This window comes from Protopterus annectens, chromosome 10.part0, assembly GCF_019279795.1.
Source record: "Protopterus annectens isolate FY-2018-M chromosome 10.part0, PAN1.0, whole genome shotgun sequence".
Classification (NCBI taxonomy): domain Eukaryota; kingdom Metazoa; phylum Chordata; order Ceratodontiformes; family Protopteridae; genus Protopterus; species Protopterus annectens.
Genome location: NC_056744.1, coordinates 1,817,237,120 through 1,817,253,063, shown reverse-complemented (window position 1 = coordinate 1,817,253,063; position 15,944 = coordinate 1,817,237,120).

Here is a 15,944-nt window from a genome sequence, read left to right as displayed (position 1 = left end):
TTTGTGTTTTGAGCCTTACCTATACAAGGCACTATGGGGGTGACAAGAGCCTTTGGCAATATCCAAAAGGCCAGGGGTGATAGGTGCAAGCCATCCCTAGCAGAGCATCGTGCCTTGTTGAGCATGTCATCCCAGGCTGACAGGCATTGGATCCCCTTTGACTGACACCAATACTTAAGCCAATTGTTGTAATTGATCATCTTGTCTTCATATGGTGACATCATGCTTGGTGAGGGTAGGATGTTACTCAAGGTCATCAAGTTTGCATATACTACATGATGTTACATTGCTTAACACATGGCAATCATGCCTCAGGTGGTGCTGCAGGGCTGCCTATGTCGGATGCACATACTACACTCCCTGTACATGTTTGAAAGCAGGTTGAGTCAACTTAGGCACCCCTTTTACTATATGTGGGAGTCAGAGAGAGGTATCATTTCCAGGGTTCCTACTGAGCCAGTGCATGTGCTATGCATTGCCCCTTTGCCAAGGCCAAGGCATACTGGGCACGCCTCCTTCTGCCTACTGGGGCAGGCTCAGGTTGTTCCACCTCCGAGTCACGCTCTGCCTATGATGGCCTTGGCAATGGTGGGGGGGCGTTTGGCCCAGGCCTATGCTGGTCCTGCTGCAGCTGTTTTCGCAGAATCATATTATGTAGCACAGTACATACCATGACAATTTGGGTACATGTAGTTGGCGAGTACTGCAAGGCTCCACCAGATGTGTCCAGGCACTGGAACCATGACTTGAGCAGCCCAAACACAAGCTCTATTACATTACGTGTTTGTGCGTGTGCCTCATTATGGCGTTCCTGTTCAGGTGTGTGTGCGTTTCTGATGGGTGTCATCAGCCACAGCTCCAGTGCATAGCCAGCATCCCCCACTAGGTGACCATGTGGGATGTCCCCATTGGCAAATGTCTGGTACAGCTGCATCAGATGCCAGATATGGGAATCATGGTAGCTTCCAGGGCAGCCAGCACACACATTCAGTATAATGCCCTGGGGAGCACACACGACCTGACCAGTTGATGGAGGGAAGCCCTTGCGGTCATTGTAGGCCCTACCCCGATCAGCAGCTGGTGCTTTGATGTGTATATGTGTGCAGTCTACTGCACCCACTACCTCAGGGTATTCCACTATTTGCTGAAAGAGATGCATATTGCTGGCAAATACCTCACAAGAATTGGGGAAATATACATGATCACCAATATGTGCTGACATGGCATCCAGGAACTGGTGCAGTACCCTGGATGCTGATGCCTGTGATATCCCCATCATATCACCAGTTGGTCTCTGGAAGGTACCTGTTGCTAGTATTCTTAGGCCAACACATACCTTGGTTTCCACTGGGATGGGTTCCCCTCTGTTGGTTCTGTGTGTGAGGCGTGGCCTGCACAGCTCAACAATTTGCTGCAGGAGGTCTCTGTCCACTCTATAGCGCTCCACTATCTCCAGCTCACATAACCCCTGGTAGATGACCCTGGGCCTGTACACTCTTCTCCGTCTCCTCACTGTGGGTTGTCCAGCAGCATTTGCATTGTCACCACCCTCAGCATGTTGCATATGTCGCCTTATAACAGCTATGGCAGCCCCTAGCATTTTTTGTCTGAGTGAAGCTTTTTCAGTTTTCACTTCTAGTAACTTAATCCAGTGTTGCAGTGTCTCTTGAGAGAAACATAATGCACTGTTGTTTGCAGAGTTTTAAGTGCTGGGCTGGGCTAGTGTTCTGCCTGTGTAATTGCCTAGTTCTGATTGTTTTCACCTGCTAGCTCTGCTAGTACTCCCTGGTAGCTTCCTACTATTTGTTGTGCTTCCTTTTTCCTTTCTGTTTCCTCGGGGGGGAGGAGCGCTGCACACACAAGCGCAATCACGTGCCCAGCAGCTAACCCACACGCACACATGCTTACACAGAGTAAAACTTACCTATTCGGGTTAAAATGCATGCACACCAGCGCAAACGCGCTTACAACACTAAACTGCCTTATACATGCTTACTCTGGCTTAAAAGCGCGCCCTCACGCTTAAACACGCACACTCTGTCTCACTCTGATCTGCAGGCACGCTCATGCACGTTCAGCAAGAAACTTTGGTGTTACCCACGGCATACACCTTCCATTTCTTGGATTTCCCTGGCCTACCTGTTGACACACCTCTTTCCATGATGTCTAACTGACAGCTGACACATGCCACTCTGCTCCAATGAGCTTCATTACTTTCATACATACCCCCCCTGTGATGTCACCTATCTCCTACTCTGTTACTCCCCTTTTCCTACTCATACACTCCAGGGAATGTGCTCATTTGCTATGTAAAAGTGCGATTCACTATCCTAACACTCATTTACATAGGATTGCCTACTAATGCTTAGTTACATGTCTTACACTGAGCTTCCCCCCTTAGCAACCCCTACTCGGTGGCCATGTTGTTTTCAGCCTGCTATTCCCTTACATTGTAAATTGATGGTTTTCATAAAATCCACGTTTGTGGGTTTTAAATTTTTATTTTTCTGTTTTTTTTGCAGAGCAGCCCATTTGCGTGGTGCTGCGCTACGTTTAAACATCAGTAATCGCCGAAAAAAAGTAATTTTTATTTTAATTTTGCATGTGGGTACGTTGTCAGTGGCCACATATTTGGACATTGGCATGCTTCCTCAAACATATGCAACCTTTATTTGGAGCTGACAAGGCTCCATTGTGCTATTTGCAGAACGGTACTCAGTTGTCAACTGAGTACATTTCTGCAGCTAACACGGCTTCTACATGGACAGGTTTGTGCTTCCTGGATCACAAATTTACCTCATTTGCATGCCTTTCAGTGAGGTAATTTGCATATCCAAGCGCTGTCCGTGTAAGAGTCATTTTAGAAGCTCTCTTACACGCCCCAACAGGCTGTTCCTTGATCGCTCATTGGACATGATGGCTGCATGGAGTCTTACTCTACTCTTAGACTCCGTGCAAGCCATCGTGAATCCAGCCCATTGTGCTTGGTAAGCTTTTTCAGGTTTTTGTATACTTTGAGTGTTAGAGTTCAGTACATTATGAGCAGTGATTCTGAAGGCACAACAAAGCTGACAATTCTACCAAATCACAAAAAAAAAAAAAACAGACCATATAGATGATTTAATTGTGAATACTTCCAGTAAAGGAACATGATCTCCCTATAAACCACTATAGGATGGTAGGTATGTAGCTTTACTGTTACACTGACTATATTATTTCAAAGACCTGATATCTTAAAACCTACAACTGTACCACACTGTTTTGGAATGGTCAGTGTAACAGGAAATTGTAGAACCACAGACTGTGTTCTGTTTCCAGAAGGAGGTGGTTCATCAAGAAAATTTAAGTAGCCAGAATTATTAGTGTAAAAGCAATGTCTTTCGGCTTTTCCCGGTTAGGGGTCGCCACAGCAGAACTCCTGTCCGCTAATGATTGCCAGTGGATTTTTACGATGCCGAGTTGCCAGCCCGATGCCCAGCCTTCAAAGAAGCCACGCCCATTCACACACGCACCTACCTACATGTCTATAAACATCACTCGACCGTGAGGAGGACATGCAGACTCCACATAGAAGGCACTCCCTACACTCCAGCAGAGAATCGAATGGGAGAACCTCTTGCTGTGAGGCGACAATGCTAACTTCTGCACGACCGCATGCAGATACTTAAATATCATACAAAATACAATATCATAAGAAAAGGTAATACCTCATAAAATGAGATAAAAAACACTGGACATGTAAACTGTCATTAAAGAAGTTCCACCTATAGTTAAATAATTACCTAAACAAATCATGCTGGAAACAAAGGAAAAGGTACACTTACTTTCACATAAATAGCAGCCTTATACAGGTGCCAACCAACTAACACCTATTTAGGTCCCCATAAAAAGGGCTAACGAGCATATTTAAGGTTCATAGTAGATTACTAGGCTAATGGCTTTAGAGTGCTTATAAGCCTGGCCAGTATAAGCCACTTTTACCCAACATATGGCCCCAAGGGACAAGAGGATGGCATGGATTTGTGCCTGTGCATTGAGTATCTTATAGATTGCCCCAGTCCATAAAGACACAGGCACTACCCCAGGTGTGAATTTGCAGTTCCCCATCCATTGATCCAAGCTGCATTTGAAAAAAGGCACTTATGTGGACAGTGACCTAACTTTTGACTAACATGTGTCTATTGTCATAAGAAAGTCCTTCTATAATGTACAGCTTATAAACAGAGACAATGTCTAGATCTGGGGGTGTCACTGTCCTGCTTTTCTCTGACATCATTAGGCCAGGCATTGAATATAATGCCCCCTTTGGCATGTATCAGTCCAGACACATCCAACAACTGGACCGCCCACAGAGATACCTTACTAAAAGGATACAAGGCCTAAACAACATGTCCTACATGGACCAACTCAAACCTTGTCACGATAGTCGGTATCCTACAGACGGCTGAGAAGAGAATTCTGTCTGGCATACAAGGCATCCTACGACCCATTACTGATAGATTTACTACATATTAGCAAGTCAAACAGCATCAGAAATATTTTGTCTATGGATATAAACCTCATCCCCAACATCAACAGAATGGTTTGGAGGGACAGGTATATTTCACAGATGATACTGCTGCTGTGGAACAGACTCCCAATCCACATAAAACAAAGTTCATCGCTGTCCACTTTCAAGCAGAACTTAGAACTATGGATGGTAAACAGAAAGTTTACCCCAGGACCGCCCCCTGTACTACTAGTACGGATGCAGCTCCTAAATGCTTTATCCCATGCACGGGTCCTCTCATATTATCCACAGTATGCTCCCAGTTATTCTCATTACGGGTAATATATCATTTCTGACTATGGGATGGATGAGGCCAATCTATAACCAAATGAGATATATTTTTGAACACAAAAGGGAAAATGGCTAGGCTTAAATTGGTCTACAAGGGCATGTAGCTTAGTAATTATGAACAGACGTAAGGAAGTAGATTTTATTACCCAAGGATTAAAGAAGGGCACTAAGAAGTGTGGATTTTGTAAAATGCCTATATATTTTGAAGATGAAAAAAAAAAAAACTCTTAAAAATAATATGGTGCATAATCCTCACACTACAGAAAGGGAATTGTTTAACATTGGAGCTTGGTTATATGACAATATGGTCAGGATACCCACATCTATGACCATAATTGTAATATAACTAATAACAATTCCAACAGTGCACTACAAACATTTGTTAAATTGTACTAATTTTCAAAAGTTTTGTTTTGATATACCCAAAAAGGTACTCAGGTTCTCAAGGGAAGGTGCATGGGAGATCAGATTAGAGTACAGAGAGCTTCTCTGGCAACTCAGGGTGAACGTCAGCAGCTACACATACCCATTCATTAAAGAGATTAATTTTCAAAAAGAATGCTGTAAAATGTCAGTGCTTCTCACAATATACTTTTGATTCAGGTGCATTTTCTTTAACTTTATTACTATTGCATAACTACTGTGAATGCAGGTCAGTTCCTTATAGACTCATAAGTACTAGGCTAACTGCCCTTAGGGGCCTTTTAAGCCTAGCCAATTTCCCTTCCAAAGATCAGATTCAAACCCTTAACCTTGCATCTTTGAGGTAGATACTTTAACCGGTTTACTATCATATAGTCGATCGCACTTTGTAAGATTGACATATGACTGAATTCTAATTTGCAAATCCAGTACCGCGAACACCAAATTGTCGAAAGTTGTAATAGTGAACATTTGCTATTACAAGGTTCGCCAATTTGGTACAGACTGCACTGAAGTGGGGAGCGGGTAATGTACCCTTTTCTTCACTGTAGCGCAATCTCAGATTTTGTATATATAAGTAGGGGTGTGGAGGGTGCAGGGGGCTTGCCCCCCCTCCCCTGCAATAAGTGTGTTTTATTGCTGAGTGCATGGGAGCATTTCAGTAAAGTCAACATGTTTGATATTCTACTTTACTGAAATGCTTAGTCTGAAATTTACTGCTTTCGGTGTTCTGATTTTAGAGTATGTAATTTGAAAATCTGAACATTCGACCACAGTGAATTCAAACATTTGATAGTAAACCACTTTAACCACTATATCAACTTTTTTATTTTATCAAGCCCATTCACATTCCAAATATGAAGTCAAATTATGCCGTTGTAAAGATTATATTTATTGTACTTAACTGACTTAACTAGAAACAACTACTCCACCCTCTTACAATCTGGAAGAGCATATCAAGAAAGGGAAACTAAATTTCAAGATCACCGGAGACATGCCTTACATTACGAAGCCTAAAAAAGTTAAAGAAGCTGTGTAAAACTTGTATCACCAATCAAAACTGCTGTTTAGTAATTTGCCAGTTACGTCTTGATGTGAAGAGGAAATTATTCCAGTTTATTAGATTCTAGCATAAAATGACTCTACACATTAAATACAAACAAATACAAACAAAATGAATCCAACTCCTGGACTGAAAGAAGAAAGGCACATTCATTTTTCAAGTTAAAAACAGGTCAAAATAAGCTGGAATTATTGATGATTTTAGTCAGCCTGTTTGACTAAGATGCATGTTAACAACAGTTACTTGGCATTCAATGCAAAATGGATACCAAATCCTTGGAGTTTGTTCCATCTGCAGAGAATAAACGTATCCATTCAATATTAGTTAACAATCAAAACAGAAACAATTGTAACCTATCATTAGTTACTTATATAAAACTAAGTAATCTCAAATCATTTCACCAGAATAGCTTGTCTTCAAAGAAAAAACATACTGCTGTCTGTTAAAAAACATTTCAGTCTGCAAACATGATCTTTTGATGTAAATCGCAGCAAAACTCTAAAATAAATTACTGTTACTAAATATAGGTGAGACTGCATACCCAGTTTGTAAAGAACTAATAAATGTAGGAAAGCATTACCTCTAATACTTATTAAGAAAATCAATGTACATGTTTTGTAAGAGAATAAAGACAATCTACCTGCATTCACATTCCAGACAGACATCTTGTGTTTAGATGCATGACCCCTAGACAGATTTTATTGGACAGGTCAGGTCTCCTGTTTAGATATTTCTGGAAGAATAGCTGAGAAGCCCTCTTCCCACTTCCTAATGTTGTTTCCATTATTTCAATATTTCTGCAATGGGTTACCCTAAATGGCAATTCCCTGTAACAACGGTATCCAAAGTTTGTGTTTAATAATCTGCAGGTAGATTTTCAGGAGTTAGTCAAACATATTCAGCTGTACAGATTTACACAGAATGTCCAGATTTCTGCCTCACATTTTTGGTCTGTTTTTCATAAAATTGTGTTTTTTTCTAGCAAATTAATACAAAAAAATCATTAAAGACTGAAGTTAGAAAATAATGACAGACATTTGACTTTCAGACTTCATTCCCTTCAGAAAATTCATGATGATGCAATATAGCAATAACCCACGCCTGGGTGTGGGTAATGCTGGATTTACCCACGGTTGGCGTGGTTTGGTCCCGAGGGCGAAGCCGGAGGGACCAAACAAAGCCAACCGTGGTAAATACAGCATTACCCACACCCAGAAGTGGGTTATTGCTGTTATACCATGACATTATTTAAGAAAATAAACTATTACTTTTCTTAAATAATGGCATAGTATAATGCCTGTTTACTGCCCTTCCGCAGATGTCTGGCATCCGCGGCAGTTCTGACGTACTGCGCGCCTGCGTCAGAGTGAGCAAAAGCAACGGAGAAAGCAAGATCTCTGTTGCTTTTTTTTTACTGTTTCGCTATGTTAAATGGGTTTAGCATAGTGAGACAGCTTTAAAATAAACAACGGAGATGTCCGTTGCTTATTTTAAAGCTGTCTCACTATGTTAAACCCATTTAACATAGCGAGACAGTGTTTTAAAAAGAGAGTTATACTAATGGAAAAAAGTCCGGGCGACTGGACCTTTTTCCATTAGTATAACTCGATTTACAACGGGCACGCTGGCCAATCAGCGTGCACGTTTTGGAATATGAATGGGGTGTCATGGTATAATACCTGATATTCTAGCAAATTTTTAAGTTTGTAAGAGAAATATTTAAAGTCTGTCCCTATATTTGGGCCTTTGTCCCACTTTTATATACGGCTTTGTCCAGACTTCTTGATCTAAGAGGTTGAGAGGTATGGTCAAACATACCGTCATAGGACCACTCTGATCATGGCTACAATAATACTGAACCACAAGCATACCTAAGATGTTGAGGACTCCCAGATTCCTCTATTTTAATTTCAGACAGTAATTCCACATTTACATTAGAATCTTACAGTGATAATATTATGTAATATTTGTTCATAGATAGAGTGGAAACAAGTCAGCTGGAAGCATAATAATTATGGACTCTTCATGTTGGGGTTCTACAAGTAGCAATCATTTTACTATGCCTTTCTGATAACCTGTTTTTGCTGGTAAAGTTTGGAGTGCTTTCTGGAAAAGAATATTTAATACACCCATCAGAAGTCATGGATATAGTAAATGTTGCAGGGCTCGATTTACCATTATAGTTCATAAATCGGCTCCCTATTATGCTATCACAGATGCAGGTTGTCGAATGCATCTTTGTTGAATTGAAAAGTGTGAAAAGGCAAAATAGTGAAGCAGCTTTTCAGTGAATTCTTTCCCTGTGAAAGAATTTGTTTGGCCGCTTTCGCTACTATGCCTTTTTGGCACTGTTGTGCAATCTCAGAGTAGGTATATTTAAGTAGAGGGGTTTGAGGGGAACAGCCCCCCACATCAGGGGTGTGTGGAGGGGTGAAGCACCTACATTATGTAATGTTTTACAGTTTTTTTTTTTGAACAGCGATTTTTTTCCCTTGGACAAAATCGCTGTACTGAGGTTTTGACATTGTAAGCTTTCGCTTACATAGGGTCGATTATGTGTTGTTTGCTCTTCTGAGCATGCAATATCATAATATAGACCCCATAAATCTGCTTCCCCTATCCTACTTAACAATACATCAGCAGATCATAAAGCTGGCAACTGAGTGTCGGGGTTCATTGAATTTCTAGTTCTTAGATCTTGGAAGGTTTTGAATAGAAGGTTATTCTCCCCATCAGTTCCAGTACCCTAAACATTCACAAGAACCTCCTCCTCCTAGGGGAAATTTCAATTGTGAGAAATCAAATATTTCACCAATAATATTGATTGTATCATTAAATTTAACATGCGGACATATCCTCTTGATATTATGGAGCGAAAATTTTCTTATTTATCAGGAGAAGGAGATGGACATCTAACGCTTCCAAACTTGTAAGGTACCTGCATTAGGTACTTTTGTTTCCTGTAGTCTAGCTTGGTAGGAGGGAAGACTAGCTACAATGTACTCCAGAGCTGAATGGGGGTAGCGTTAGTGGACCATAATGCTGCAGTCCCCTCCCTGAATGTAACCTGCATCTCACATTTCTGAAATTCCCCCTTGAAGTTTGTAGCTCAGGCTGCACACCTTCTCAGGTGATCTCTGGATTGCCTGACCTCTATACGTTGGTCAGCAGCAATACAGATACCTGCTTCAGGTTAAGGTTGGGTACTGGGCAGCACAAGGTCCGAATGCTCTTCCCTTTTTTGGGGGGAGGGGGGATCAGTATAATGCAAGTGTATCAAGTACTGAATGAGAAGTCCCAAAATCTGTGCGAAGACATCTTTTTCATTATGTATTTATTCTCCCTTCTTCTGAATTAATTTCCTGACTTTCACTGACTTTTCTGGTTGGAGTTTACACTTTTTAACTTTTCTCTAAAGACCTTGGCACATTTTATTGTCAGTTTCAGTGCTTTATGTCTCCGGCTTTCTTATGAGTTTGTGTTGTGTCCATCAGTAGCAGTATTATGTACAAGCAGGAAAACATGGACTAAGGCAATCTATGGTGTAGCGGGAATTATGGGTAGGGAGAACCAGAGCCTTGGATCAAAGCTCTTGAAAAGAAACACCAAAGTCGGATCAGATAATCCATTGGTTGAGTTGGCTGCAACAATACACCATGTGTTGTGGTAAGTACAAAACCTTTGTTTAATTATAAATAAATCACCATCCACAAGCATTTAAAGTTGAATTTAAAAAAAAAAAAAACTTGACTTGAGGTTAAATAAAATTAAGCAACATATGTAAACAGCTTTAAACTTACACAAAATAAAGACTATATATATATATATATATATATATATATATATATATGTCCAACTGCGGTGGTGGTGCTGCGGTAGCGTTGTCGCCTCACAGTAAAATGCTGTTCGGTTCGATTCTCGGCTAGAGCATCATCTGTGTGAAGACATGCACGAATGGGCGTACCTTTGTTGAAGGTTGTGCGTCAGAGCTGGCAACTCAGTACGTAAAAATCAGCTGCCAATCATTAGCGGACCGGAGTTCTGCTGTGGCAACCCCTAACTGGGAAAAGCTGAAAGACACAAACAATATATATAGTCCCACTACCGTAGATTGAAATTACACTATTTTGAAATATGACAGTGTCCCACTAACGCGAAAAGTGCACTTCAACGAAAGTGCACTTTCGCGAACGTCACTAGAATGAACGAAGGGTTAGGGCTTGGATTATGGTTAGTGGATAGCTAGTAGGGATATCCATGATCCTTAACCCAAGCCCTAACCCTAAGGTCTGTTACTATCACACCACAGTGCAGGAAATGTCTCGTTCGACCTAGTGACTTTCGCGAAAGTGCACTTTCGCGTTAGTGGGACACTACTATCGTATTTCAAAATAGTGTAATTTTGATCTACAGTAGTAGACCCATATATATATATATATATATATATATATATATATATATATATATTTTTTTTTTTTTAGCATAAATTAAAGTTCTAACACTGTATCTGAACCTGTCAGTACCAGTAGCTAGAGAAACCACCTCCGGGGTCTTTAGCCAAGCAAGAAACTTAACCTTCCTTCAGGGTAGGTGATTAAGCAATTAAACTGATTTAATGTCTGGATCTTCTTAAACCTGGGTCACATTTACGGATCCATCCATCTGCCCTATGAAACAACTACCAGCAACCAAAGACTTGAAAAGTAATCAGAGTGATACTCAAATGATTAAGTGTGGTTAAATATTAGGTACAACATTTAGCAGTTTAAGGATTCTGACATCTTCATAATCACCATTAGACTTACCAGCAAGAACATCGCTCAGCCCACGGGTAATGAACTTAAGATTTAAAGATGGCTCTGCCCGAGCTAAAAGAATATAGCTTCTTACCTTGTAATCCTACCTGAAGGAACGAAAGACCTAAATGAGATTTTTACCAACCATAACTGCAGCTAAATCAAACAAAGATCAAAAGGCAAAACAAAAAAAAACATTTACAACTCATAAGAATAACAGCTTGTTGTTTAACAATTGATTCAAATATGCTTTCTGTATTCCACTGTAGGATGAACTTGGAAAACGTTTTTTTCTGGAGCAAGTAGGCCATTTAATTTGAAAAGCTTCTGTTTTTTTTTTTCCTTTGGAAAGAGAAAAAAAGTCCATTCATAATTTCAGAGACTAGTTGCAAAAATATTTCCAAATTTAGATCATCTTAAGGTACATAACATCTTCATCAGCACTACAGACTTCCATAAACAAAATCACTCCACTCTGAATTATTAGCAGATTCTAAAATTGGATGAGTGAAGCTTACGTTATAGTGGTCTGCAGTAATACCAGACATACAGAAAGATGAATCTCTCGCTATATACAAGATGCCCCAAGTTTGATTATCAGCCCATGCACTAGGGGGAGTTTGTCAGGGAAGGTGGCATTTAACAGCTGACAGCCACTCACCTATCAGGGGGATGTCTGGGCTTTTGTGACAATGACTTCTGTGCAGAAATGGGCATAGAGGATGCAGTTTGCAGGTCCTAGACATGTTTGTTTTACAAACTGCAGTAAGCAGTAGCTATCCGTGTGTGTGTGTGTGTGTGTGTGTGTGTGTGTGTGTGTGTGTGTGTGTGTGTGTGTGTATGTGAACATGGCTTTGTACAGGAGTGTGCACATCCCCATGGAGGGTGTAGCAGACTCTTACACAAGTTAGTGCATATATTAGCTGCATGGGGAGGGGAATTAAGACATCAGCAGAAATCTCTGATGGCTGCTTGGATGATGATTTCTTTAAAAGAAAAATATGAAGTTGAAGGACAAGTAACTGCACTAAGAGGACAGACAAGATAGTCTGTCTCCTGCCCTGAGCAAAATATGTGAAAAAGGTTTTGATTGCCTTTGGCCGGTAAGGAGAATGACAAAAAAGGCACCTCGGAAACCAGCGAAGGTAGGCACACAGTTTTAATCCACAGCAAGACAGTAACACCAGACCAGATACACGTAAACGCTGGATTTCTAACCAACTATGTTTTCGTCCTGAACTTCATCAGATACTAATCATCACTTAATTACACACTTATATACTCCTCAAACAATTTAAATTGACCAATAGTATTTGATTTAAATGAAATCTCATTAATAAATTATTCCAAATATATGAATTTTTAAAATTCTCAGGTTATAAAATGGACATATTTATATAGTAATCACATAAATATAAAATTCACATAAATAAATAAGTGTATAACCATAAAAACATTATATATAAAAAGAATAAAAACATGTATGTACTGTATTGTCAGGCTAAAATAGTTCCATCTACTGGCAATAATGAATTATTACACTCATTTGTCATTAAATATTCTCAATAAAACTCTAAATCCAGTATAAATACATAAAATACTGCAAAAGTATAATAGAATAGAAAAAAACTTTTAATTCCCCTGAAATCATAGTTTTGCAGATCTCAATTTTAACACAGGGGTGAGGGAGATCATGTCATTAAGCCCAGGGGGCTTACTGGCTTCCAAAATAATTTGCCAGTATAACTCCCTGTATTCCACCAGCGTCTCCCATATCCCATCCCTTGGATCGACAGGTACAACTTCTAATATAAAAGAATGAAATTCTGCTTCTAAACATACCTTGGTATGTTTATATAGGGAATTTGTTTCACATTTAGTTCTTATGTCGTAGATGTGCTCATAGATTCTTTGTTTAAATTTTCTTTCACTCTTACCAACATAAAAAGCATCACATTTTTTACACAGAACCAGGTAAATTATCCGTTTAGTGCAACAATTAGCAAATGTTTGTAGCATCAGTTTCTTATTCCTGGCTTGTACATACACTGAGTCACCTGTTATAAGGTAGGGGCAGTAACTACAAGTACCACATTTAAATACGCCTTTTTTCTTGTTACTGTTTGTTCCTACTCGGTTCCTAGTACCTCCCTTTTCAAACGAGCCTTTTAAATTGTTGCCCCTCCTATAAATATATTTCAGTTCATTGTCAAAAATATGAGCTAAATCAGAAACTTTTGAAAAATTTTTCCACTCCTTGTCAATAATTTTTCTAACCAGTCCTGATTGTCCGTCATATGTAGTAATGATACCAGATGTGTAATTGTCATTTGTGTTGCCTGTAATAACTTTTTGTACATTCTGAACATCTATATTTTCCATTTTGCCCAAAATAGGGGCAAACCTTTCCTTCCTACCTTCCATAACCTCCTTATATATCTGATCAAATAGTTCCTCTGGGTAACCTCTGTTCAAAAACATGCTCTTCAATATTTTGCATTCATTAGTGAATGTATAGTCATCAGAGGTCATCCTACATACCCACACTAATTGTCCCTTCAGAACACTCCTTTTTTGATAAGGGGGATGTGAACTTGTAAAATGTAGGTAGGAATTGGAAAAGGTTTCTTTTCGAAATATTTTAGATTTAAAGCCTTTTTCTGTTCTCACTACAGTGACGTCCAAATAATTTACTTGCTCACTGTTAAAATGGTATGTGAATCTTAAAAAATTAGTTGTCCCATTTATGTATTCCACAAATGTCCTAAATTCATCTTCTGTATCCTTCCATAAAAAACACAAGTCATCTAAAAATCTGCAATACAATGTCCACTTATTCTTATATATAGAGGTTAAAATGTATTTATTTTCCCAATATGCCATAATAATATTGGCATATGTGGGAGCACAATGTGCCCCCATAGCTACAAGCTACACCCCTAACTTGCCTAAAATACTCTCCTTGGAAAAAGATAAAATTGTTTTTCAAAACTATATTCATCAACAAGAAAATAGTTCTGAAGTCATTGTGCGTGATTTCTTTAAAATCAACTAACATTTCCTCAAACAACTCTAGACCCGTATCATGTGGTATGCTTGTGAACAAGTCAACCACATCTAGTGTGCCAAATCCCCTAGTATCAGTGCTAAAAGTATCATCTAATTTTCTCAAAAATTGCCAGGAGTCCTTCAAAATATAGTTGTTGCCTGTAACTAATTTCTTCACTTTTTGATCTATAAATTTAGCCAATGGTGCAGTGACTGAACCTTCAGATGAAACTATTGCCCTTAAAGGTGGGTCATCTAAATCCTTATGTACCTTCGGTATTCCAAAAATAGAAGGTATTTTTGGTTTTTCCACGTGTAGAAATTTATAAGTACTTAGATCTATCAAGCCTCCCATTAGTAAATCATTTAATAAAACATATATTTTCTTGTATGCTACATTAATTTCATTAATGTATATTCTAGTATACTTAGTAGAGTCATTTAAAATATCAAACATTTTGCCTTCATACGTTATGTGATCCATAAGTACCACACCCCCACCTTTATCTGGCTTCATAATTCTAAGGTTTTTATTGTCACATAATAATTTAAAGTCTCTTGTTCTGGCATAGTTAAATTAGATTGTATTGTTTGTCTATGCAATGATTCTCTTAACTCTTGTTCTAGGCCTAGTTCAAAATTCTTTAGTTGAGGGTGTAGCGGAGGATTAAAAATACATCTACGAACTAGTTTCTCTTCACCGTTGTTGATTTCCTTGCCCTTAAAAAACAATTCCAGATTTTTCTTCCTAATAAATAACTTGATGTCTATTAACAATTTAAAAATGTCAGTTTTCTGTTTAAGAATAAAACCAAACCCTTTAGAAAATGAATCAAAAAAAGTTTTAGTTATTTCTATCTCTGAGTAATTAAAAATATTAAAATCATTGTATGTGCATTTAAAACCATCCCTGTTCAATATTCCTACTGGTTCCATGCTGGTTGTCTCATCCCTTGACCTCTCCAGTTCCTTCCTTTGTAGTTTTTTGAATTATAGTTTACAGGTTCCTTGTACATAAGCCTCTCTGACCTACGTAAGGGAGGACATTCTGTAGAGGCAGTTTCATAATCATCTTGTAAAGGCATTTCATTGTCAACATTCTCACTTGTACCATTCTCATAATAATTCCTATTATTCCTAACCCAAGTTTTTGGTTTAGGATAGTGTTTTTTGACCTTGTATTCATTAATGTCCCTGTCTATTTTATTCACCTTTCTATTCACCTTTATATTTGTACAGGAGTGTGCACATCCCCATGGAGGGTGTAGCAGACTCTTACACAAGTTAGTGCATATATTAGCTGCATGGGGGAGGGGAATTAATACATCAGCAGAAAAACTCTGATGGCTGCTTGGATGATGGTTTCTTTAAAAGAAAAATATGAAGTTGAAGGACAAGTAACTGCACTAAGAGGACAGACAAGATAGTCTGTCTCCTGCCCTGAGCAAAATATGTGAAAAAGGTTTTGATTGCCTTTGGCCGGGTAAGGAGAATGACAGACAAGGTGGCTCACGTCACGTGTTGCTTATCTGCTGCCATATCTGATGTGAGTCTGTTTCACAATATTAGGAGAAAGACAGAGGACTATACAATTAAACTGTGAAATTATGAAAGTGCTAAAGGAAATATTTTTAAAATATATGGAATCCCATATGCCACAGGACAACAGTCAGCATAAATTCATGGTAAACAAATGCATTCATATCTTTGACTGCACAACCAGGACATTAGATCTAAAAGGAAATGTTTAGACCTTAGTAAAACAATTGCCATG